This window comes from Microtus pennsylvanicus, chromosome 14 (genome assembly GCF_037038515.1).
Source record: "Microtus pennsylvanicus isolate mMicPen1 chromosome 14, mMicPen1.hap1, whole genome shotgun sequence".
Lineage (NCBI taxonomy): Eukaryota > Metazoa > Chordata > Mammalia > Rodentia > Cricetidae > Microtus > Microtus pennsylvanicus.
In genome coordinates this window covers 23,088,787-23,112,021 of record NC_134592.1, presented here as the reverse complement: position 1 = coordinate 23,112,021, position 23,235 = coordinate 23,088,787, and the positions used below count along the sequence as shown (strand labels likewise).

At 38.5% G+C, this 23,235-nt stretch overlaps 1 pseudogene; it reads left to right on the top strand.

The window, feature by feature from the left end:
- Nucleotides 1-2,881: 2,881 nt before the first annotated feature.
- On the top strand, nt 2,882-4,088 carry LOC142834683 (nuclear migration protein nudC pseudogene; annotated as a pseudogene).
- Nucleotides 4,089-23,235: the final 19,147 nt, after the last annotated feature.

The following is a 23,235-nucleotide window of genomic DNA, read 5'->3' as shown; positions in this document are numbered from 1 at the left end:
TTGATAGTTAATAGGAACTTTGAACCTGTGAAATTGTTTACATGGGGAAAAATGAGAGTGCCAAAATCAGGGAGGAAACAAGATTTATTGAATGGAGAATCAAGCACAAAGCTAAAGTGATAGATGAATGATGGGAGGCAGCAGCTGTTGTGGACATCAATGCATGCATCCTCAGGAATGAAGTTTCCGGAGACAGAGCTGAAGTCCTTTCACTAGGGACCACACATCTGTTTTGTTGTGAAAGCAATTCCTGTTAGTCTACTCACTCAGTAGCTTTGCATTTAACTAATTACTTTTGGGGATAAAAACTATATGATCTTTTTCTCTATGCCACTGCCTCAGCATTTGGCAGGACATTGTCCCTGGCAAGCCAACTACACACAGTTCTGTTGTGCCTTGTGGGCTGTGCTTTGTAATCATAGAAACGTGTGAAGCCAAGCAAAATGCCATAGGGTCAGGCCTTCAAAAGATGATCTGCATTTATTATAACAAATTAATACTTCATATTAACAGAATGAAACAAATATTTCCCCTTTCCTACTCAGTTTCCTTCATTTCCAATCTGAAGATAAGTTAATATATTTAATGAAATCCTAAATATCAAAAGGGCTGTCTCCTGGGACTCCCAAGGACAAACTAGGTAAGCAGCATCCTAGATTGTTTCAAGATTGCTGGTGCATATTTCACCCAGTAGCAGTTTGGGAGATATAAAACAGGCTTTCTGACCATAAGTGCATATATTTTTTGCATGAGTATCTATTCTTAAATGAGGAAGATTCTCATTGCTTACAGTTGCAGTATGGTTGGGTTTCTCTTCAGTTACATGCTCGCTGAATTGAGATGTGTTGCCAAGCCTACTGCTACTACATACTAAATTATGGAGTCCCCCTAGGCCAGTCTGGAAGATGTTTCCAATGGTGTGGGTAATCACGTGGTACCTTCTTTTTTGCATTAAATGGTGATTGATACAGAAACTCACATCTGGTCAACATGTAGATAATAAGAGACAGAGAAGTTCTTGCTTCAAAATGGGACATTTATCACATTCCATACTGCAAGGCACAAAGATAATCAAGAAAGAGGGGTCAAAACATACAAAACCAAAGGAAGTATACATGTGAAATAAAAGAGCACTTGCTTCCCAAGACATGGCTTTTACACACATGAATTCACAGCACTTGTGACTGCACAATAAAACCTGCAGAAGAACAAAACAGCCCAAGCCAGCATGGATGGAGGAGATACTAGCATTTGATGGCTACTAGAGGAGGGAGACTCCATTTTTTCACGTTTGCTTAAGGTCACAAGAAGTTTCTGATGTTTACCTTAATTTCCACTGAGCAATTTTAAAACATTTTGAGTGTGTCACCTTTACCCAGATATCAACACTGATGGGCACTGATGCTCACTTTGTGTGAGTATCTGCTGTCCTTCACATATAGGGATTAGGGAAGTTTCTCAAAGCAGAGGCTTCCAAACCTCAAGAAAAACAAGACTCTTAAAGATTGAAGTAGCCAGTGCCCAGGCCGAACCACTAAATGATAAGTGTCACACTTCACAACAGGTTGTCCCAGCCAGATACTCTTGTCTCTCATATTTCCTTTACAGCACTGCATTGCATCACATTTTACCCTGTGCTTCTTCCAAGCCAAGACTTTGGCTTGGATTCAGGAGCTTTTTGTTTGGTTGGTTTGTTTTTTGTCAAGACAGGGTTTCTCTGTAGCTTTGGAACAGGTTGACTTTGAACTCACAGAGATCTTCCTACCTCTGCCGACCAAATGCTGGGATTAAAGGCATGCACCACCTCCACCTGGCAAGGTTTTATTTATTAAAATATTTAAAAAGTACAAAAATCTTCAGAAAGAAATTTAATGTAACACATTTGCTAGGTTTTAAAATTGATTATATTTACAATCATAATTTTTTTCAGTAGGGCATCATTTTTTTAGCATTTTAACCTTAAGATCTGTAAGACTATGTTTAAATGCATATAATGTCAATATGCCTATTACTAGAAGTATATGTATATACATAAACACACAGCAGGTATAAACAATGCATTTACATATCAAGAAGTTATTGCAGTCGATTTCATAACAGGGATTTGACAGAATTAAATATTTAGGACTTCCATTTTGCATTTAGTGATTTCTTTCTTTTTTTTAATGATTGAAAGAATATTCTTCTGTCATGCAATATATTCCAAGCACATTTTCCTCTCCCTCCACTTCTGTTAGCTCATCACGCTACCTCCCGGCTTCCCTAGATCCGCTTCCCCTCTATTTCCTCTTCAGAAAAGAACAGGTCACTAAAAGATGGCAGCCAACAAGGACAACACAATATACAATATGACAAGGTGCAAGTCCTCATGTCTAGGCTGGATATGGCATCTTGATAGGAAGAGAAGAGCCCCAAGAGCAGGTCAAAAAGTCAGAAATCATATAAAAACTGTGCTTATTCCAGAAAGGGGTGGTAAAGAAATAGTGCCTTTGTCCTTGTATCATTCTATATTTTTCTATTTTTACAAATTAATTAATTATTAATCAGGATATTCAATTGAACATGTTTTTGCTCAGTGGTTTCTTTTGTTGTTTATATAAATAAGTTTGCAAACATGACATCAAGAATTATCTAAAATCAGTAAACAAGTATTCATATCCCACTTCATAACACAGATACCTAGGAATCATCTTTAATTTATTTCATGTTGTGTGTGTTCAGTCTTTGGAGAAGGTATGACTTCATTTGGCTCCTCTGTGTTCACTCCTAAGAACCACAGTCTCTTTATAGAAATATCTGTTTTCATAAAGATAATACCCAGAACGAGGGGAACCGTTGAGCCTGACTCGAACCGTGAGGAGTGCGGCATCACAGGGCGTCAGTGCAGAGCTCGGAGGACAGCGAGATGGGCAGGGAACAGGAGGAAGAGCGCTTCGAAGACATGCTGCTGGCCATGGCGCAGCAGCACGAGGGCGGCGTGCAGGAGCTTGTGAATACCTTCTTCAGCTTTCTTCGAAGCAAAACAGACTTTTTCTACAGGAGATGAGGGGATGGCAGAGAGCTCATCGCACAGACATATAACCACCACAACCAGCTGGCACAGAAGGCCCGGAGAGAGAGGCGAGCTAGGCAGGAGACTGAGCGTCAGGAAAAGGCAGAGTGGGCAGCCAGGCTGGCCAAGGAGGCCAAGGCCGAGACCCTGGGGCAGCAGATCAAGGAGCTGACAGATGAGGAAGCAGAGAGACTGCCGCTGGAGATTGACCAGAAAAAGGATGCCCAGAATCATGAGGTCCAGCTCAAGAATGGCAGCCTTGACTCACCAGGGAAGCAGGATGCTGACGAGGAGGACGAGGAGGAAGATGAGAAAGACAAAGGGAAGCTGAAGCCCACCTAGGCAATGTAGCTGACCTGCCCAACTACCGCTGGACCTAGACCCTGTCGGAACTAGATGTGGCAGTGCCCTTCCGGGTCAGCTTACGGCTGAAGGGGAAGGACGTGGTGGTGGACATTCAGTGGCGACACCTCCGGGTGGGCCTCAAAGGACAGCCACCGATCATTGATGGAGAACTGTACAATGAAGTAAAGGTGGAGGAGAGCTCATGGCTCATTGAGGATGGCAAAGTGGTGACGGTGCACCTGGAGAAGATCAATAAGATGGAATGGTGGGACCTCTTGGTTACCAGTGACCCTGAAATCAATACCAAGAAGGTTAACCCTGAGAACTCCAAGCTGCCGGACCTGGACAGTGAGACTCGCAGCATGGTGGAGAAAATGATGCATGACCAAAGACAGAAGTCCACGGGCTTGCCCACCTACGATGAGCAGAAGAAACAGGAAATCCTGAAGAAGTTCATGGATCAGCATCCAGAGATGGATTTCTCCAAAGCCAAATTCAACTAGCTCCCGTGTTTGCCTTCCTGAACTCTTGGGACTGAGCCCCTAAACTTCCTTTCCCACCATTTCCTGGAACCTGAGAACCTTATGGCTGGGACAGTCATGAAACATCCCAGGCATGTGAGCTCCAAGGCTTCCCCGGAGATGGGCTGTGTGTTAGGGGTCTCCTCCTCACCATTTGGCCTGTTACACATTAAAACTATTTACCTTGAAAAAAATAATACCCAAAGCAGCACATTTGCATTATGTCTATCAGTGACACACGTTCCTTGTTCCAACACTGCTTTATGAGCAAAAATTCAACAGATTCATACATCTTTCAAGATATGGACATTGAAAATTTTTTATTGTTTTTGACATAATAATACAATCTTACTTTCCTTTTTCCTTCTTCTAAATCCTTCCTTATTTCCTTCCTTGCTCTTGTTCAAATTCATATCATTTTTTTAATAATTTTGTGCATTTATATTCCTAAATACATGGATGTAACCTGCTCAGTCTATGTAATGTTACTGGTATACATGGTTTTAGGATTGACTATTCGGTATTAGAAAACCAACTAGTGTGGTATTCCCTGTGGAAGCCAAATTAAACCAGTGTGAACTCTTCAAATGTCTCAGAATTTGATTTCCATATACTTTTTGAAATTTCATTTATTTATTCATTGATGACAGAAGTAGTTCAGATAATCTAGCTCTCAGAAGAGCAAGGACTTTTAAAGCAGATAGTGTGATTTTGATATAAGTTCTTGTATCCTCCCCTAACTGTCAAACTGTTTCCTAATGATTTGGGAACATTTCTCAATTCATTGTCATAATTTCAGACAGTAGAGTCATAAAACAGTAGAACTCAATGTCTCTTTATGAAGCATACATCATCCTTTTCATTATTGTCTTAACATTTTAACTGATTGGGAATTACACCATGCACCATGAGCATACTTATTTCTCAGTCCTTTCTTATCTGCCCCCACCCTTGCGACCTCATCTCAAAAATTAAAAATTAAATGTAAAAAGAAAACAAAATAAAAATAAGTCAAAATTGTGTTATCTAGAGCCTCCTTTGCAGTAACATCGATGATTACAGATGCCCATTTGAGAAAGAGAGACATGGAAGGCTTCTGTGACAAACCCTACCCTCACTGCTCAAAAAACATAAACAGGAAGCCATCAAAGAGAACTCAACTTAAAAGTGTGATAAAGATGCTGAAGTAGCTCTCCTTTCTTTATTCATAAGAACAACTAAAGGTTCTAACTTGTGTTTCAAACACAACCACGCACATACACATTCTCACAGAGAGGCATACACAGGCACTCACACACATGTGAACATGCACTCACTTCTGGCAGAGGTAGGATAAGATCACAGATTTTTTTTTCAGGTCCATCCAAAATCTTCAATTGCCCTTCCTAGACTATGCAGCTTCTCTATTTCTGGAGTTCTAGTTAATTCCAAATAAATTCAGTGGAGGAGAAAATGAGGCAATTTGTCGCTTGCCTTCACTAGATTTATAATATAAACAGGCAGAGGTTGTGGTTGAATCTGTATGGTGGAAAAAACTTCCAGGGGATTTTAATCCATGATGAATGTGCATTGAGCAAATTATAGTAAAGGGGTGTTTATTTCATGGCAGACCTGAATTTATTTTCTTAATTGAACTTCTCTTTTGACAAGGTGAGCTCTGAAGAGCCAGTGGATCGACATCACCTGCACTGTGCTGCTTCTCAGAGGGCAGCTACAAACAAGCACAGGAGAGTAAAATAATATTTAAACGTTTTAACAAACACTGTTGGTTCATTGTGCTCCTGGCTTCCACATCCGTAGATCCAAACAATCAAGGGCCAAATCAGAACAAAGATGCTCTTTCTAGACTGAACACTTCCAGATATCTTCCCTTTTCATTATTTCTTAAACAACACATGTAGCTTCTATCTGTTCACATCATGTTTATATTATATTTGGTTTTATAAGTAATCAAAAGATGATTTAAGAATATAGGAAAATGTTTTGTGGTTATTTGTAAATGCACAGCCATCTTAAAGAAATTGAGCATCTTAAGATTTGTGTCTTGATTGAGGTCTTGAAAATGATTCACTCAGGTAAGGAGAAACAACTGTAGTGCTGAAAACACCAGCAACGACAAATTGTTCAGTACTGATCACTTCTGAACACGTGGAAACCAACTGTCATTGCTTCTAGCCTTTGAGCCACTGAAACCTTTAGTTTCTACTTATTTGTCTCCACCTCTTCCATGCTTCCCTTCTTCTTTCCATTCATACTTTGTATAATTCCATTTGCCACCAACGGCAACTCTAAATCAGGAACTTCACTCTACTCCTTTCCTTGGCTTTATTTCCCATTTTTGTTGGATTCCCCCATGATTCGCCTACATATCTATATAGATGGTTAACTCCTCAAGAAAAGGAACAAGGCTCTTATGCTTCTTCTATCATTGCAGCCTGATCTCTAACTATTGGATTTTATCTTGAATAATAATATGGCATGGAAATTTGTATAGTTTCATCTGAAGACTGGCAGAATTATATGGTATATACTTTATTCTAAATTATTAACTTTGAAAATGAGAACCTTGAATTTTCTCTACTACATGTATGAGGCTGAGTGTACAATGTGTGATCTGAAAAATTTATTGTACCTCAAAGGTGTCTCCTTTTATTTTGAGACATGATGATAGTTCTGAATAGTGCTAGATTTGAATAATACCCTCAAATAGTATAATAATTTAGGATAATTTATAATAATTTAGGTAATCTCAATGATGGAGGGATTGATACTTATCCTAACATACAGCAGGTAAATAATCAGACATTGAAACTCTGAGGGAGAAATGTAATAGAGATCTTCAGCATTCAGAAATCTTTATCTAGCTCCATGAAGCCCAGGTGGCACAAGAATATGCAGTATTTCAACAAGGCTGCCAGTGATATAAGCTGGCAAAAGGAGCTATTTTGTCAAGCTGCTTGAATTTCATAAGGTAATACCCATTTTCTTTATAATTTTTGTGTTTAAGAAGTATCTGTCTCCTAACTATATGTCTTTATTAAAATAAAACTGAAATATATGACATAAAGCTCAACAAACAATGAATATTTATAACTCAGTAAAAAATTATATTTCCAGTTTTGGTATCTGTTGGACAGGCATGAGAAAAATCATATGAGGTTGCTGGTAGAGGGAATTTGGAAGCTCAGTATGCTTTAGAGCCTCCAATTCATGGACAGAACATTAGCCCGTGGAGGTATTAAATGACTGGTCTCATGTGCCAGAGTAGTGAATAGCAACGTTAAGATTTCTTGCCTCAGGCCAGTGCTTTGCTTCATTCATGTGTTTACCTCTGTGGGATTTGAGGAGCTCAGGGTGAGCAATTTTTCATACATACCCGACTCTGGCATTCTCTCTAGTTATAAAGTACCATACAGGCCTTTGCAGGTTATCTTCTGTAAGTACAGCACACTTGCTTGCATATTGGGAGTTTGAACCATATCTACAAATAACCCAGAGGTGTATTCTTTGTTGCTTTGTGACCCAGAGACAGCTTATTTAAATCTCTGAAGACTCTACAGAGACAAATGGCTCTGAGCCTCAGTGGCTTTCACCACACAGGAGGCCAGATAAAACAGGTGTATGATGCAAGTTACATTTTAGTAAACAATGTCTCTGCAGAATTACATTCTGCTGCTTCCAATAGAGGGAAGGACTAGATTTTAGATATAAATGCACATTAAATGAAGAAAAGACTTTCAGTAAACAGAGTAAGAGAAAGTCAAATCACACAATCTAATTGGCATTATCCTCAGACGGGTGTGCACTGGGAGCCTCAGACATGTCATACAAATGTAGTCAACATGGTGTTCAAAACAAGGATGTTCCAAGTTGCTCTGCCATGAGATAAACCCTGAAGATCGCTGACAACTTCATACTTGGTTCTTTTGGAGATAACCAGAAACATATTTCTCAGTGGTTTCAAACAATTTTCTGGAGTCACAGTTTGATTTATTACTCTGGTTTTTACCTTTGGCATTAGTACATGAGTTACTTTCTAAATTCCATCCAACAGCCACTATCATTTTGAAAACACCATTGTTCATACCATTATCATAATCCCTAAAATGTCAATAGAATTTCTGCATTTAGCTGGATGCCAAGAGTGCAGCGATATTCTGTATTCTACTAAATTAGGAATTACTTTTGACTCTTGACTTGATTCTTCTGCTGAAACATAGGGCCTGGTGGAGAACAGGGCCTCAGTGAATTAAAATGACTCTATGGCTTCCTGAGGTATAAAGGGAATTTTGTGTAGAAGAAAGTTGTTGGGATTCAACTCAGTGGTCTTTTTAAGGGGAGGGCAATGTTCAGAACAGAAGTTTTCTTAAGCAATGCTACTTTGTATTAAAATTGTCTTTCATCCATAATGGACCTGATCGAGTGTCTGAAACCAAACTATGGTGTTATATACCAGTGGTGTCAATTATGTCTTCCTAGAACTCATACTGAAACCATACTTGCCTACCATCTTAGAATGTAACTTGCTTTGCGATTATATTTTAATATCTGATGATTTTCAAGTTAACATAGGCTGGTTAGCCTAGGCTCTAATTTGATGTAATGTTTGGAGATATATGTTTGTATGGACATGTGACATAGCCCTTGAAGCTCACACTAGACAAAGTTTCAAGAAGTCCAATTCTAGTAGTGTCCTCAGTTGCCAGTCAACAACTAGAGCCTATTGGAGAGAATGGATCACATCTTTTCTGATAGATCTCAGAAGTAATCAATGTCATTGATACAATCATTGGAGACTTGTGATCCGGAAAATTGTGAGGAAGAAAACGTCTGTTGTAAGTCACGCACCAAGAGGTGCTTTCTCACAAGCACGGGAAAGTAATTAAATAATATTATGTAATTTTAATTTCTCTCTGTGTTTAAAAAAAAAAAGGAGTTTTCTGATTGGAGCTGGGCAGATTCCGTGTGAACGGGAAGTCTGATAGTTAAGAACCTTCTACTCAGATAGCACAAGGAACTCATCTCCATGATTTAGTTTCAGACAGCAGAACTTTAGGGGTAAGATAATGCCTGTCACCATATCCAAACCTTCTAGTGTCTGCTTCACAATGTGGTCTATACTGGGAACATCAGTTTCAGAACCAGCCCACCAACGATGTGTAGCACCGTCCCTTTGGACGGAATTCTCTCCATAATTTAAGTATACGTACCCCGATTCACATGCGACTCTTAGATAACTAGAGTTTATAAGGTGAATGCAGTAGGGTGCCGCAGACAGCATAAGAGTGACTTTGTGTGGAGAAATACACTCTGAGTAGGTGTTCCTGAAGTTAAGACTAAATAAAAGGAAACCAGTTGTGGTGTTACTTAAAGCTGCTGAAGCACTGATCAGAAAGATCCAAGAGCAACAAGAAGGAGCAGAAGAGCAACACAAAATCAGTCAGTGGCACCAATAAAAGCAAGGAGACAAACTAGAATTGGGTTAGAAAGATTGACACCTTTTGGCCACACGAAATCCTGAAGGCTTGACAGAGGTGTGTGGTTTTTCATTAAGACCAAAAGCATGCCCTTGGGGAAGTTTATATTGGAAAAAGTTAAAATCTTATTGATACCAGTTACTTTGTCAATGCCAGCTTCTTTGAGGCAAACAAATTCCCACACAACACAGCTCTCTTAACATTTCCCTTTTAAGCTCTTTGCTTACTTTCTATCTCTCTGGATTCTCTTTGTCGTTGTTACTCTTTGATTTTTTACATAGTTTTGTTCACTTGTAGTTTTTATTGTTGTCTTTACTCAGAGGTAACACACACACACACACACACACACACACACACACTGGGAGAGAATAATTTAACTAAACAGAAAAAAAGCAGCAGAACCCACTAGGGGTCACTTCTGACTCACTGATGAGTACTTAACCCTAAAATCTTGCCCTGCGTTTCTAGTTACTCGGGAAAAGTGTTTTCTTTTTCTTTTTTTTCACCCTATCTTTTTCTCACTTTGTGACCACACCACCACTGCCATCAGAAGGATTTAAGTCAAAGGCAGTGTCATCCACTTCCTCTCTGGTCGTAAGCCACCTCAGGAGTCAGCCAGGCTATGAAAACAGCCATGCCCCAGGTGCTGTCCTTTGTTCAGAGCAGACAGACAGTCTTGAGCTGGGAACTTGGCATTTTGACAAATGTGGCATCATTCTGTAAAGTGGAAAGGCCATGACTGTGCCAGGAAGGCCAGGATGTCTGTCTGTTCTTTTGAGCAGGCCCCTGAGCTCCTACAGCCAGGCTTTCAGGAACTTCCTTCAATTGTCTGCACACAGAGTTCTTTGCCCTCTTAAAGACACACATACATGCCTTTAACCTTCTGTTAAAAAATGAATCTTCTGGTGATTTATTTCCAATATGGTCACTTGAAAACTGACAGTTTTACTAATCTGAGAAATTATAGAGGCATCGGAGACAAGTAAGGCCCTTTGGTACTCTTCTTCACGGACATTTATAGCATATATTAAAAATGCCCCCCACACTGGCTACAGGAACACATATATCTGTCATTATGCCTGAAGTGAAAAGGTGAAGCTAACCTTTATATACATTGCACTCCATAAATTTCAGATTCTTTGTAAAGATCAGGATAGCAATAATTTCGCTTAGTTGAATTACTGATTTAAAACTGGTAACATACAAGAATTTCCCTTTCAGGTTATTTTCTTCCCGTCAAAAAGTACTTTTAGTTAAATGTTTTGTAGAAAATTCCAGGCAGATGCAGGTTAAGATCATTCCTGGTAAGCCAGCTCGTGTGCTAAACAGATGATTAGAAATGGGCTAGTCCAGGTGCGAGAGTTAGCCAAGAAAAGGTTAGATATAATGGGCCAAGTGGTGTTTAAAAGAATACAGTTTCCGTGTAATTATTTCGGTGCATAATCTAGAGCTAGCCATGTGGGCGGCCGGGTGCCAGGGACGCAGCCCGCTGCTCCTATTACTACAGAAAATCTTGACAAAATTGACATTGTTTAGATTAACTGACACAAATAGAGGTATACATTAATTGAAATGACATTGTCTGTTTTATACTACTATCTTTTTACTATAAACTATTTACTGAATCTCCAAAAATTTCCAATATAAGTTTAATTTCATCTTGTGAATCTCACTTTCACTAAGACCAACAACCCTTAAAATTTGTATGTCTAGCATGTCACAAATCAAAGTCGGTCTATTTTTAGCACAGTTTTAGTGGCCTATGTATTAGTGTTTGCAAGCTTTTCTTATGTAGGTTCAGATGGTACATATTTAGGATGTGCAGATCATATATTCTCTGTGACAACTGTTCAACTTTTTTTGGGTGAGTACGAGATTACTAATAGGCAATTCATGAGGCTATGATTGATGCTGTGCTACACAAAATTTTTATTTACAGAAAATGAGTCCTAAATATCTTATAATATTTTGGGGGTCATGAAATAGCATAGGTTTACTACCTATTTACATACATGGAAAATTTTCACTTGACTTGCTTTAGTAAAATCCATGGCAAATTAGACACGGTCTGTGGATATAGCTTGTATAATTGGATTTATAAAGTTATGAACAAGACTATTGTCACCTTCACTATAGACGCCAACAAGATGGACAAGTTAACCTCTTCACAGTTCTCTGTCACTGTAAATCATCTGCTGGGCCTTTGCGATTTGCCTTCAAGGATTAATTTCTGTCAAAATTAATGTCTCAAGAAGAAAAATAAGGAGCAAATATTAATTACATTAATGCACTTAAGTAACAACAAGCAAATTATAACTTCATAATATATGTGATGAGGACTGTGAGTTTTCTTATAAAGAGTTTTTATTGTGGTTGTTTTTCTTGTTTATTTTTGATTTTTTTTTTGTTTTGATTTGTTTTGTTTTAGGAGAAAGTTGATACAGAGTTTCTTTAGCTCATCTTGAACTAGGAGATCTGCCTGCCTCTACTTCCTGAGTGCTGGGACTAAAGGCATGTGTCATGACTGCCCAGCCTTATAAATGGTTTTCCTGATGGTTTCTATAAGATCTGAGAACTCAAGAACAATCGCAGTGGGTTTTTGATCCGACTGCACGTACTGGCTTTGGGGGAGCCTAGGCAGTTTGGATGCTCACCTTACAAGACCTGGATAGAGGTGGGCGGTCCTTGGGCTTCCCACAGGTCAGGGAACCCTGATTGCTCTTCAAGCAGATGAGGGAGGGGTACTTGATCGGGGGAGGGGGAGGGAAATGGGAGGCGGTTGCGGGGAGGAGGCAGAAATCCTTAATAAATAAATAAATTAAAAAATAAAAATAAATAAAAATAAAAAAAGATTTTTAAGAATCTTTAGGGAAAAAAGTTAAATAAATAAATAAATAAATAAACAAAAACCAAATAAGTAAATGAAGAAAAAAGTAAAAAAATTATCATAGGTTAATTAAATTTAGTTTTAAAAATTTAAATCCAAAGAACTTGCCTTATGGTCACATGAGATTATTTTCCCCAGGAAAGTCAATCACTTGTTCTAATTATGTGAGTATAACACAAAATAAAACTGCAGTGTCACAGAAACTCAAAAGAGAGGAGCTGTACCAGTAAGTAATTCTATTACTCAGAACAGTTATCTGGTACATAGAAGATCACAATCCACACCAATTCCTCCTTGGTAAGCTCTTGGATCATAATGATTTTTAATCACAAAGCTAATGGATAAGTTAAGAGCAATCATCAGGCACCAGATAAGTTAAATGGAAAAGCAAGAAACTACTCCTCAAATGAAGAATGGATATGGAAAATGTGGTAAATTTCCACAATGGAGTATAACTCAACTATAAGAAACAATGACATCATAAACAAATGGATGGAACAATAAAGTATCATTCCAAGTCAGGTAACCAAACTCAGAAAGACAAACGCAGTATGTGCTCACTCATAAGTGAATATTAGATGTTAACCAAAGGATAACCAGACTTCAGCCCACAGCTCTAGAGAAACTAGTAACAAGTAGGACCCTAAGAAGGACATATGGATCACTCTGGGAAAGGAAAATAGATGAGATCTCCTAGGTAAACTGGAGGGGGGGTGGGGCAGGAGAGGAGAGGACACGGGATGAGAACATGAGGGAACTGGATGGAGGAGGAAAAGAGGAGTAAATCAATAAAAGAGATATCTTGATAGAGAGCCATTATGGGGTTAGGGAGAAACCTGGTGCTAGGGAAACTCCCAGGAACCACAAGAATGACCTCATCCAAGACTCCTAGCAATAGTGGAAAGGGTGTCTGATCTGGCATTCTCCTGTTATCACACTGGGAAATACCCTAACTCGTCTTAGAGGCTTCATTCAATAACAGATGGAAGCAGCTGCAGAGGTCCACAGCCTAGCACCAGGCTAAGCTGCTGACTCCAGACAAAAAGAGGAAGGAAGGATTACATGAGCAAGGGGGATCAAGCTCAAGATGATGAAATCTACAGAGAACTGAACCAAGCTCAAGGGAACTCACAAACTCTAGATTGACAGCTGTGGAGCCTCCAGGCTATCAAACTAAACCAGGCCCTCTCCATGTGGGAAACCATTGTGTATCTTGGTCTGTTTGAGAGGCCTCTCGAAATTGGATGAGGATCTATCCCTGGGGCATGATCTGGCTTTTTGGAGTACATTCCTTGATGCAGGTGGAGGAGCTATGCCCTGCCTCAACTGAATATAACAGACTTTGTAGACACCCAATGGGAGGCCTTACCCTTTTGGAAGAGTGGACAGGAGTGTCTTGGGGGGGAGGGGAATAGCAAGAGGAAGGATAGGAGGAGGAATTTTGGCTGGTATGTAAAATGAATTTAAAAATTTAAAAAAGAGGAAAGGAAGAAAAGCAAAAACTGGATAAAATCTCAGTGATAATTTCTGAATCAGTTAAGACAATTTTGAAACTCAAATTATATGTTTATGCTTATGTAAAAGATATAGTAAAATTTAATATATGTATATTATATATATATATAATATGTATTTTAAACATATACCATATATACTATGACCATATGACAGATGTAGCTTTCTCTTCAACCATTCCGATGCTTTAGGAGGAGAGGCCCTTTGGAGAACAGGGGATGCCTGCTGGGGTGGGGAGTCTGGGACGAAGTAACAAGTCGGGGGGAGGAAGGTTAGGAGGAATACGAATGGAATTCATAAGGGACAGGAGATGGGGCAGCAGGAAAGATTGTCAAGGGTGTTCTACTGTAGAGCTGGGAAAAAAACCTGGGGACTGGATCTTGTAGAAGATTGAAAGAAGAGAAAAATCTGCAGACAGCCTACTTAGTTTTCTGGCAGGTGTATCCTATAGGTGAGCAGAGATAAGGACTTGGAAAAAACAACAAATTGGGGAAGAATGGGGTTAGAAAGGGAAGAATTGTGTCATCCACTGGAGAGGGGAGTGAGACATTTAGGATGGCTGTCACGGGTGTTCTGCTGCAGAGCTGGGCATGAAACTGGAGAATTGGATCTGGGGTGACAGAGAGAAAGGAAAAGGTATATAGGTAGACTACATGTTTTCTGGCTTCTTATTTCTTGACATTTTCTACCATCAGAAACTAGATGAAAATATCAGTTAGCTAAAGGTCTGGAAATTTGAGTGTCACGTGTCAAACTTCTGATGTCAATATGTGCAGTTAAACTTGACTTTGCATACAGGTCTAGGGAGGGAAATCATGAAATAAGTGCAGCTTATGAGCTGGGTTGCTTTATTTTTGAAGCTTAGCAATAAATGGGTTTTTAAAGAGTTTTTTTTAAAAAAAAAAAAACCTTCAGTTTTTGGTTTCCTCATTTGTTAGAGCATTTTCCTTTGAGATTGCTGACCAATGCTCCAATTCTGAACAGAAATACATGAAGAGTAACAAGTAGCAAATGCCACCTGGGAGCAGTTTCGCTGGAATCTCTCATCACAATTTTTGTTCCTATTGGGTCACAGTCACTGGGCCCTACCTTTGTTTTCCCGGTGTTATTGATCACACAGCCTCAGGCTCCAATCAAAGCCAGACTTGACTAAAATAACAGTGGCATTACCTGTAATGCTAGAAGTCTTTAAAAAGTAGTTTTTTATTAAAAATATTCTGTGCCAGGCCATGGCAATTATTACTATGTTTATTTTACCCTTGAGAAAAATGTAACCAAATTAACCTAAGTAATGTCTTGGAAATTGCTCATATCTGAGTGCTGCTTTGTTCCGGGTATTCATTGTATCCTTCAATAAAGTCTTCTATTCTTTGCTGTGTTGAGACTGACTTCGAAGAAAAGTCAAATTTCAATCTTGCACACCAAATTCAGAGATATATTGAAAACAAATGTGACCATTTACTAGAATAACACTCTGGAATTATTTTTTCCATATGTATTTTCCTTCTCTAATTTTCCCCTATTCTTCTATCCCTAAAACACTGAGTTTTCTCTGCCTGACTTTATTAATCATATAAAAAAGACTGCCTGGGTTTCTAGAAATGAAAATTTAGAAAGCTGCACAGGTGGCTGAGACAATGCCAGAAAGGTAACAATATAGCGCTGGCCCCCGAACTGGAATAATTTACTTTTCAGCCATGAAGGCATCTATGAAATACAATTATGCTCATTTAAGAAAACAGTGAAATAAGCAGTAGAGAAAATAAATTGTCTTCTTTCTGTTACTTTTTCAAGAGAGACATGCTTTTAAAAACATGTTAAGGCTCAATGTCCTTTATTTATGGCTAGAAACCAAATATGAGTGAGTACATCCCATGTTCCTCTTTTTGGGTCTGGCTTACCTCACTCAGGATAGTGTTTTCTATTTCTGTCCATTTGCATGCAAAATTCAAGGAGTCATTGTTTTTTACTGCTGAGTAGTACTCTAATATGTATACCATACTTTCTTCATCCATTCTTCCATTGAAGGGCATCTAGGTTGTTTCCAGGTTCTGGCTATTACAAACAATGCTGCTATGAACATAGTTGAGCATATACTTTTGTTGTATGATAAGGCCTCTCTTGGGTATATTCCCAAGAGTGGTATTGCTGGATCCAGAGGTAGGTTGATCCCGAATTTCCTGAGAAACCGCCACACTGCTTTCCATAATTCGTGATCCTAGAGAATCTAAATAAGAAGGTGAACCCAAAGAAAAACAAATAGTCATTTTCCTGGATATTAACTTTCATCAGGCGATGAAAGGAAATGAGACAGAGTCCCACATTGGAGCACAGGACTACAACCCCAATATATTCTTTCGGGAACTCACCAAGGCCAGCTGGCCTGGATCTGAAAAATCATGGGATAAAACTGGACTTGCTGAACATAGCAGACAATGGGGACTGCTGAGAAGTCAAGAACAATGGCACTGGGCTTTGATCCTACTGCCTGTACTGGCTTTGTGGGAGCCTAGGCTGTTTGGATGTTCACCTTACTAGACCTGGAAGGAGGTGGGAGGTCCTTGGACTCCCCACAGGGCAGGGAACCCAGTCTGCTCTTTGGGCTGATGAGAGAGGGGGAGTTGATTGGGGGAGGGGGAGGGATATGGGAGGTGGTGGCGGGGAATAGACAGAAATCTTTAATAAATAAATAAATAATAAAAAAATGTTAAGGGAATTTTTGTATAATGGAGCAATTCCTATGTATTGGTCTTCTCATGATTTAATTTTTCTTTCCTCCTGTCGCCTAGTCCCCCCTCCTCTTCCTTTTCCTGTTCATCTTCCTTTTTTACTTCTTCTACTTCTCCTCTTCCTCCTTCTTTTTTATCTTTTTCTGACTATGTAATTTTTTATCAAGTAGCACAGGCTAATTCGAAATTTACTCACTAAAAGCCAACCAAAAATGGCCTTGAACTTTTGATCTTTCTGTGTCCAACTCCAGAATATATGACCCATATTTTAGTTTTTGTGGTGCTAAGGATCAAATTCATGAAAGATATGTAAACACACAACCAACTGACCCTCTTCTCTGACTCCGAAGCCTAATTATTCTCCCTAGAGTTACTGTGCTTCAAGGTACCAGACTACCAAATTTTACAGAGCTTTCCCTGTTTCCACATGACTTTGAATGCTAGATGGGGTTTAATAAGTTATCAGTGATTACTAAATGGTGTGATGTCTTTAATTGAATGTCTACATGACAATAAGTTACTCAATATGTCTGAGAAAATCCTTCAAAAGGCAAGATTCCAGAAAATAAACAGAAAGAGAAATTTGTACATCAATAGCTCATTTGTAGGCAGATCATTTCAAAAAATAAAAAGACCTCATCTCTGCAATTCCTGAAGGACCTCATTATTCATGAGAATATCACTTCAAGAAAAGAAGCTTTGCCCCCAAATGTGAGTTTTTCTCAGTTTGTACAAATTTACTTACTCCCAACCTACAATCTACCCATGATGGCCACTTTCTCCTTCACTCCCTGTCTCCCATCAGTCTACTCACGGCTCAAGAATATCAACACCAGAAACATCAGTTTGCCTTCAGGCAAATATTAACCTAATTCTTGAATTAATTAGTTATTGTTGTATAGCTTAGGCTCACTTGAGATTGAAACGTAACCTAGAATGTCCTCAGACTCATTTTCTGGCTTCCTGATTCATGGTAGTCTTCTCCTTAAATATACCATTGATCAAAATGCCAACCCTTCCAGCAAATGTTAGCTGTCAGTAGCTCCACAGAAAAGGATATGACATCAAGGACATGCCCTCTACCTATGATGGTATTTTGGATGGCCCAGTCCTGTACTAGTATCTATTTTTTTTTTTTGAATTTTCGAGACAGGGTTTCTCCATAGCTTTTGGTTCCTGTCCTGGAACTAGCTCTTGGAGACCAGACTGGCCTCAAACTTACAGAAATCCTCCTGCCTCTGCCTCCCAAGTGCTGGGATTAAAGGCGTGCGCCACCACCTCCTGGCCTAGTATCTATTACTCCTTTGTATTCATGATTGCAACAGCAAAGTCATATCTGTATGGTAGCACTGAACTGAATTTCTCCCCAGTCTTAGGCTCTTACATTCATTCTACACATCATATAAAATGTCCTGTGGGGGAGAAAAGATGTAATATAGATGCTCCACTAAGGGCTTAACTGTTAACAGCTGACAGGATCATTGGGTATTGAAAGATCCGCATAAATACTTGATAAACCAATGAAATTCTCCATTAAAGATAGAGGATGTTTTATAAGACGAACTTTTGTTCTTTGAAGAGAAAATAGGAGCTAAGATTCAACTACTCCTGTCATCATACTCCCAGAGAAGCTGTCAGAATGTGAGACTTCGTTGGACACCAGATACCATATCTATGAGTCTTTTTGTCTAATCATGTATGCTGGTATGTTCTCTTCTTGTGTAGGAGCTGATACTACATGTGAGCTACAAGAATCTCTGGGCTCACCACCCTGCTTTTGGTAGTCTCATTAAAACAAATTGACATTTCCAAAAAGCTTGACTCATTCTGAATCATGACCTGTACATTAATGTTACCTTTATACATTAAGATAGGCCATATTTTGTCTGAAAATAGACTTTAAATTGCTAAAATTGTAGAAATACACTACCTAAAAGCTACCTTGTTATTGGGGAAACATGTGTGAACTTGAATGAACCATATGTTACTCATACTTAAGAGTGTAGACCATACCCAGTCTTCACATAATATATTGTACTACCAGGGAGCCAACTATTCAATTTATCATATAGTTAATAATGCCTTACTAATATAAAACAGATACATTGTCATTTTAGAGTATCTGAAATAAAATGCAATTTTAGTGATAGGTGAACTTTGATGGAAGCCTTTTTTAAAAAAAATATTTATTTATTTATTATGTATACAATATTCTGTCTGTGTGTATGTCTGTAGGCCAGAAGAAGGCACCACACCTCATTACAGATGGTTGTGAGCCACCATGTGGTTGTTGGGAATTGAACTCAGGACCTTTGGAAGAGCAGGCAATGCTCTTAACCACTGAGCCATCTCTCCAGCCCCTGATGGAAGCCTTTTAAGGTTTAGGTTAGGACTTAGATTTAGATAGAAAAAGCATAAGAGAGAAAAGACTAGAAATAGAAGGAGAGAGGATGACTGTGGATGGGAAGGAGGGTAAAGAATTAGCAAGAGTGTTTAAGATTCATATAAAAGGTGGATTTACAAGATAAGTGTTATTTCTCCCTGGAACTGAGTAGAAAATTATTGAGGAATAGAGTGCTTAAAGGAAACATCGTTTAACACTGATGTAAGGAATACATATCCAAGTTGATATAGGAATTGAACAATGTGATTTGCTGGCAAGAATCTTACATAAGAACAATACATTTCAGCTTTGCACACCTCAGTCACTCTGATAAATAGAATAATTAGGAGAGTGGAAGCTATGACTCCAAATGTAGAAACCAACTCTCTGAGGGATGCTTGTAAAATCAGGGTAATATGGCATTTCTTGACCTTATGCTAAATTCATTGGTTGCTGGATATTCCCCAAATCTAAACCTCATAATGACAGTGAAAACAAGAGACAGCTGCAGTAACTGGCTGTCATTTTAAAAGAGAGGATATTCCAAGAAATTCATCTTTGTACCTGTGTACAGTTATAAGGGGGCAAAACTGGAGCCATATAGAAAGAACTTGGCAGTTCACAGCAACATCTCTCAAGGAGGTGCATTTAACTAAAAGAAAGATGTTTGGTGGTCTGGCTACATCACGAGCTGTATCTCTTAAATCTCTCCAGTGAATTCTAACTTCTTTGTGACACAAGTAGCCCTAATCTTTGGGTACAGAAAGAAATATTCAGTTCACATAACTGACAAATTGAATTACATGGAGCTCCAGGGTGCTTCGATTCAACCTGAGCTAGCATAGGATTTTTATGTAAATAAAGATAACAATTTTGCCTGGGGATGAACTCATGATTCTTCTGTTCTACCTATAAGTGCTGAGATTTAATTGTTCGGTTAAAAATAATTCCACCATACTTCCTCTATAATATGTACATTTAATATGCCATACATTCCTGAAGTGTTATGAAATTTGTGATCACGTATATAGGTCATAATCTATAAATAATTAGTAACACTTTGTCTATATTTTCAAAGTCTTAACTTATTTATGAATACTTAGTGTCGAGTGTTTTATGCAAAACATTCAAGGTTATATATGGACTTTTGCCCTGTTTTTCAAATGAGATCCAAAAACTTTTCAAACATTTTCATTGCATTATAACAATAGATAAACTATAAAAAGTCCACAAACTTAAAAGATATCAATAATTTATTCTTCTACCTTCAATGCAATATCACTGTAAAAAAAATCCCTAAGTAGATACTTATTACCTATAAGATTCAATAAAAGTTATGTCTGTAAAGTTGTTCAATAGACTTTGCATAGATCCAGTTTTTATAACCTATAAAATGTATGAGTGCAACGTTCTGAAATAGGGATGGACAACGCATAATTACTACAATTCTTCATCAGTCTCTCTATACATGTATCCTTCAGTGGCCTGACACAACACATCACAGTACATTATGGCAGTGGTTAACCCGTCACAACCCCTTTTTAGTGGTTGTAGCCTAAGACTATCAGAAAACACAGATATTTGTATTATAATTCATATTAGTAACAAAATTACAGTTGGGAAGAAACAATGGAAGTAATTTATGGTCGGGGGTCTACACAGCATGCAGAGCTGAGTTAAATAAAGGGTTGCAGCTTTAGGAAAGTTGAGAAGCCCTATCAAAACCTGTCCAAACCTTGTGTGGGCTTCTTGGCAGGGATCCTCAGCTACAGAAAGTGACACAAATGCAGCTGAGCTCTGTACACTCTGGACAGATATCTGAGCTTGGGGGAGAGAACAGAAATGGATTCTAAGCTTCTCTTGTTGCTTGCTGCTTATGTGTTAGGGAAATATATAGAAATATATTCATTCATGTAACTTGATGCCTAGCCTTGTGTTCTGTTTCACTGGAACTGGCAAGTCGGCAATCAGTATGTACTGACTCTGATTCAAACCCTGCAGTTGTATTAACCACACACTTTCAATGGCAACACCAGGTAGTGTATGCCACATGAATGGGATAAATCTCACAAGACTCCACCCCTAGATGAATGGCTGCGAAGAATGGGAGAATGGGTCTTCTCCAGGATTGAACTCCTTAATCAATTATCCAGTCCTAAACCATCAGCCTTAAACACATAGGCATGAACAATAATAAATGGATGTGAGAGAGTGGGAGGGAGGGAGGGAGGAAGGGACGGAGGGAGAGAAGGAGGGAGGGAGAGAACTATAATGCAAAAGTAACAATTAAACAGGTCATGAATTTAAGAGTGAATGGGGGAGCATTTAAAGAAATGAAGGAAAGGGTGAAATAGAAATGACACAAATTCAAAATAGATTTATTTTTAATTTTCAATTTTATTATTTAATCCAACAAGGTAACTATAGAACAACTATAGGTTTAATTTTTTTATTTGTTGGGACCCACCAACCAGCTCCCTACCTCCCCAAAACTTCGAAGCTTATTCTTACCTATGAATGTCCAGTCTTTGCTGCCTTGTTTCTAGCCAATTTTTGTAAATTAACTTAAATGATCTCTTTTTACTATAACTGCATTTTGCCTTTGGCTTTTTAGCTTTTTTTATTCATTCTATATATCTTTCTTTTCTTCTTACTCTGTGGTTGGCTGTGTGTTTTGGTGGCTGGCCCCTAGCGTCCTCCTCTCCTCCTTTTCTCGATTCTTGCTCTTCTCTTTGCTGTAATCTAGATTTTTTCTTCTCCTACTTATTCTCTCTGCCTGGCAGCCTAACCTATTTCTCTCCCTTGCCCAGCTATTGACCACTGAGCTCTTTACTAGACAATTCAACTGTTATTAGACAAAGCAAGAGTTTTACAGCAACCTCCACATAGCTAGAAGACAGGCACACCTCATCTGTCCTTTCCTTTCAGTGTGAATGCTTGGGGTTAAACTCAGTTCCCCATGTTTATGGGGTAAAACTTTCATAGCCCCTATATGTTTTACTTATTCTAGAGGAATCACAGAGGCTTTTGTACTTTTTGTTTATTCTGCTCTAAAGTGCTCAAATACTTCCATTAGAATGCGTCATGCTTTCAGCCTGATATCACGTCCCCGTGCTTGTATTTCCCTTGAAGCCAGACTTGCCTTCTGAATTGTTCCTGAAGGTGATCTTCCTTCTACTAGAAAAATTTCACAGCAGAACATCTTCCCTTGTTGAATTGCACATTCCTTAGCAGCCTGTGGGGATGATGTCAGGATAATATATTAGGCTATTTCATATTATCACCTTGGGAGTTTTGAGATTCTTTTGGTATTTTTCTTACAAATCAGCAGTTAATATGAGGAATTTCACAAACAGCAAGGTTTATCTCTCTCTTTTTCTTTCTGAAATCAATTCAAAATTAATTTTAGACAATTATTAATCTGGGTATGGAGTCTTTAATGAGTAAATACTGAACTATTTCTAACTGTAGGAAAATCAAAACCAAACTATAGGAAAAACTGTAGGAAAAAAATTAACTACAGGAAAATATGAATACATTGCCACTCAAAAATCATAGCACACTGAAACTGGACAAAAGCTTTGTAGTCATTTTGTCTTCAAATTTGTTTTATTTTGAATTCACTTTCACACCCTCATTCTCAATCGTTGTGTAAGGCCTATCCACTAGTACTTCTATTTCTAAATTTGTTTTTAAAATGTGATCTTTGAAGATTTTAATAAAGTTAAAATGAGTTTGTTACTTTGGGCCCTAATTCAATATGGCTGGTTTGTATATAAGGTTAGAAAAGGGCAGGGGAACTGGGACTGAGCAGACAAACATGTAGAATACCTCAGGAAAATCAAGCATCATAAAGATGGAGTCAGATGTTGGGATTACTCTGTTTCCAAGAAAAGCAGACACTTGGGGCTGCAGGAAGCTATAAGAGGTAGAAAGGTTCCTAAACTGAACTTGAGAGTGTACCCAGTAGGTTACTTTAGCTAACCAGTAGGGCGCATTTTAAAAGGATAGCCACAAGAATATTATTTAGTGACTACTTCTGTGAACACAGAGAAATCATGATAGAAGGAAGAGGCAAGATTCAGGGGAATTATTTATATCAAATAATACCACACAATTGCCCATCTATACTTTTTTCCTGGGTGTGTGCTCTTCTCCTAAAATAGTTTATGGATACATGGTAATTGCAGGTGGTTCTTTGTGTATGTTTCTCTCTGCCTTGGAGAATCAAGCAGTTATAGGAAGAAAATATTAAAAAAAAATTGTGCCAGTACAGAAAGCATATATCGTTTTTGCTTGTAATTATTATGTATGTTAATTCCATAT